Genomic DNA, 4628 nt, shown 5'->3' on the forward strand with positions numbered 1-4628 from the left:
TAATACCTCTTCTGGGCATATATCCAGAAGATGTTCCAACTGGAAATAAGGACACGTGCTCCACTATGTTCATAGCAGCCTTATTTATAATAGCCTGAAGCTGGAAAGAACCCAGATGTCCCTCAATAGAGGAATGGATATAGAAACTTTGGTACATTTACACAATGGAGTACTACTCAGCTATTAAAAACAATGAATTTATCAATTCCTTTTCTATATAGCTCTTGCAATAAGAATGAACAATATTGCTCATGTCACAGTTTAGGAAACAGCTGTGGTAGAGGTTGAAGCCAAGTGTCTTACTCCAGAGTCTAAGCCCTTTAATTCAGGTTCACTAATCATCCTTCTTAGTCAGTATTCACTAGCTTGCTTGCTTTTTAAAAACTTAAGCTGGAAACAATTTTCTGTCCTTGTTTTTGACACCTCTTGAGGTCACACCTTTCTGAGGGCTGGACAGCATTGCAGTATATGTGCATAGCATATGAAAGCCAACTGTGTAGCTCTAGACCACAGGAGGAAATTGCAGTATTGTGTAAAGTCACGAGATGTGACTGCAAGGAGCACACATAGTCAGAAAGATCTGCTCTGCTTGTCATTGGTTTGGAGCAAGAGTCTGATGACTGGTAAGTAGACTGCATTTATGGATCCAGTTATTAAATCTTCTTCACTCTCTGAATTATCTCTTCTTAAATTCAAATTAATTTGTATTTGTCTTTTGCTCTTATTTTCAACATTTCAGACTCTCTTTCATGTTTCTCTTCTCCTGATGTTGCACTGAGATTGGCCTCAGATCAATCTTCCTCTCACTTTCTCTTCTATTAGATTCCTAAATAGATTCATTAAAGAATTGGAGTTAGGTATATAATGCAGTGGATGCCTTCAGTTGACTTATGCCCTTTTGATAGGAATTAAATTTACTCCTTTAGAAAATGGCAATTCTATCCACTTATGGCTTTGCATTTATTTCTAAGTACCCAGAGGCACACAGAGTTCTTTCCATTTAATGCTAATAATGGATTTATTTTCTATGGTCTCCAGCTTTCCTTCATCACTGAGAATTAAGTTTCATAACACTGTTTCTAAAAACAAAATAGTTCTTTTATTCTTTTTACTTTAAATCATTATAATCATGTATTATTTTAGGATGACTTTTTACCTCTTCTGTTATTTTAAATTATAGTTTTGACATATCTCTGGAGGACTGATATAGTAGATTTGCAGACTCATACATGTAGTGCTTAAAGTATGGTTGTGTTTATGTATGTGTGTGTGTGTTGTGTGTATGTGGGGTTATCTAGAGAGTGCTTTGGGAAGTCTGTTGTGAATTTCAGGCTTTAATTCTGATATGCTAACAAGAGAGCATTATAAATTACGATACTTATCTATGAAGAGGCATAGAATTATGAGGTTGCTTGTGAGCTGCAGAATTAATACAGTGGGAGTCAATGTGAGCAGAGCGGAGGGTCTGAGGAATTTTAGGAATGAGGGCTCCCACTGATGACTTCACAGAGCCATTGTCTTTGATATAAACACATTGCCACTTTTAGCATTAATTGAGTGATAGGCTTTTTATACCTATTATACATAAGGTTACAAAACTGAAAGGGTTTGTGGGTTCTTTTTTGGGGGTTGCAAGTTTCTCATTGGTTTTATCTCTTCTTTCTTTTTTCTTATTGATTTTCAACATACTTTCATTTTCATCTTGGCTGGATTTAGTATCTCCAGGAGATTAAGGGATCTGTAAGGGCTTTCCTAGATTAGGTGATAAGAAAGACTCATACTGACTGATTGAACAGGTGGCATCAGAGCATTGACTGAATAAAAGAGACATGCACAAGCAAGCAGCATGCTGGCACTTTCCTTTCTTCCCCTTCCTGACCCACTGTGGTCTGATGTCCTTGGTGGCTGGATTGTGCCATGGACAATCTTCACATCATGGTAGAGCAAGAAGAAGAGGGAGACAGAACATGGATCTACTTACACCTTTTAAAACCTGCCCCTTCTAGGCTGGTTCTTCTATGTAGGCTTTTGCTCCTAAAAACCCTTAGACTCCAAAATGGTTCCACCAGCTGGGGTGTAAAACATCCAAAACATGAGCTGGTTGAAGACATTTTAAATTTAATACAGAGCACGCCCTCAAACTGCCATGTGCTACTTTGCAAAGAGGAGACTCTGCTACATAGTTATGATGAGCATTCATTTTTACTGTAGAAATATTTACCAGTGGTCTTTTAGGCATGTACATTTCTTATTTTTTTAAATTAATTTTTCTTTTACTTATTCACTTTACATCTTTCTCACTATCCCCCTCTCGGTCACTCCCTCTCACATTCCTTCCCCTTCCCCTTTCTTCTCCTCTGAGCTGGTGGGGATCCCTGGACAGCCTCCCATCCCCCTGCCTCCCTTGGCACTTCAAGTCTCTGAAAGGCTAGATGCTTCCTCTTCCACTGATGCCAGACAAGGAAGCTTAGCTAGAAGAACAGATTCCACATACAGGCAACAGCTTTAGTGATAGCCCTTGTTCCAGTTGTTCAGGACTCACATGAGGGCCAAGCTGCACATCTGCTATATATGTATGGGGAGGTCTAGGTCCAGCTGTGTATGTTCTTTCTTTATTGGGTCAGACTCTGTAATTTTCTTATTCTTAAATGACATTTTAATTTTTGTGAAATTGAGACATGCTTTTCATATGATATTCAAGAAATACTTAAAAATCCAAGTGCCTTAATTTTTATTGGTCACATACACTGTTAGTATTTGCTGAATACTTTTCTGTGAATATAGGTATATATCACATGTAGGTATATATTTATGTGGTATATATCTTGCATTAAAAAAATAAGACATAAAAAATATTTTCACTGGACCTGGGGGATAGCTCAGTGTTTAAGTATACCAGCTGCTTTTTCAGAGGACCTGAGATCTGTTGACAGCACCCACATAATGGCTCACAACTGTCTGTAACTCAGTTCCAGGAGATCTAACACCTCTTCTAGTCTTTACAGGCACTGTACACATGTGTGGTGCAAAAACATACATTCAGGCAAAAACCACCCACATACATAGTATAAAACGGTTCATCTAAAAATTTGATTTTAAATAAAAATATCACTTTAATTATTTCTATGTTTTGAACTAGAACAAGAAACTAAAGTCATTTCTGAATTTGAGATGAACCATGTCTTTATCATATGCAGCCCTGAGAGGAGAGTAGTATGAATTAAAGACTTTGAATTACAGTCAACTATCAGTGTAGGTTTGCCACTATAACAAATGTACCACACTAGAGGTGTTATGAGCCTCCTAATTATTTTCTCTGTGAAAGCAGGAACTCAATGATGAGACACACATAGTTATACAGAAATTTATTTAGCAAATCATAGCAAGCACTCCAAAAGAGGTTAGGATTGGTTGTCCCAGAGAAGGTGGGTGTAGAAGCATCCTGAGTTTCATGCCTTGAGTTTAAGAAGTTTTATTAATATTTGTGAGGTAAGTGGCATATTCATTGGATATGATGTACCAGAACTGTGATGTACAAGCTGGATACACCTGTAAGATATTTCTTACCATCGCCCTCTAGAAAAAGCTACAAAGACAGAAGTGTCAAAACCACAATATAAGATCATATATTGATGAAGCAGAAGGTTTTGGAATACTCAGATATTTTGTTAGTGCACATGAGTGGGAAAGTGCCCTGGAGCCTTAGTTTGTGAGTCAGTGTCAGATTCCCTGTGACTGGAGTTTCAGGTGATTGTGATCAGCTGTGTGGCTTCTGTGAACTGAAACTGGGCCCTCTACAATAGTAGCTAGTGTTTTTAACAGCAGAGCCATCTCTCTAGCCCTATAAATTTATTTTATTTACAATCTTCAGCATATCCAAAACCTCAAAAGGGAAATGAGAGAGAAAATAACACTAGAAAAAAACTGAATAAAAAGTAATTAAAAGGAGTTGCGATGTATGCAACTGATGTATAAGACAGAGAGAACACAAGTGATAAAGCAGCAAGAATTAGTTTTTCCTGACCTAACATTATGGTGTTGATTAAACTTTCTAGCTAAAGTCAGAAGTCAATAGAATGGGGGGGCTAAATGTGTTCCAATTATGTTCTGTGTATAAATGAATAACTTTAGATGAAAGATACAAATTGATTGCAAATGAAAGAATGGAAATATATATTTATGTAAATAGTAACCTTCCCCCCAAAATAATTAACTATGGCCTGAACCAGACAAAGTAATGTTTAGGCAAAAAATAATTATGAGGAGAAAAAAAAGGTGAATATCCAAACTATATGTTGTGATCTTGTAAATATATATATATATATATATATATATATATATATATATATATATATAATACAAAATATGTATTCAGTTCACTGGGGATGGATTGTGAGCAGAGATGATAAGGGGAGAGCAGGGAGGTGAAGAGAGAGAAGTCACCATGGGGTAAGTGAATCATGAGGACATGTCTTACTCAGGGTTTCTATTCCTGCACAAACATCATGACCAAGAAGCAAGTTGGGGAGGAAAGAGTTTATTTGGCTTACATTTCCATACTGCTGTTGATCACCAAAGGATGCAGGACTGGAACTCAAGCGGGTCAGGGAGCAGGAGCTGATGCAGAA

General features: G+C 37.1%; 1 protein-coding gene across 2 annotated transcripts in view; it reads left to right on the forward strand.

The window, feature by feature from the left end:
- Positions 1-563: 563 nt before the first annotated feature.
- The window catches only part of LOC110329937 (cell surface glycoprotein CD200 receptor 2-like), a 24259-nt gene continuing 20194 nt past the window's right edge, over positions 564-4628 (forward strand). Inside the window, exon 1 of one of the 2 annotated variants that reach the window (XM_021209881.1) lies at positions 564-623. The gene's annotated coding sequence lies outside the window, so the exon portion shown is untranslated. The remainder of the gene's footprint in view (positions 624-4628) is intronic. The other variant, XM_021209882.1, reaches the window with a different exon arrangement.

This window comes from Mus pahari, chromosome 12 (assembly GCF_900095145.1).
Source record: "Mus pahari chromosome 12, PAHARI_EIJ_v1.1, whole genome shotgun sequence".
In the NCBI taxonomy this organism is placed as follows: Eukaryota; Metazoa; Chordata; class Mammalia; order Rodentia; family Muridae; genus Mus; species Mus pahari.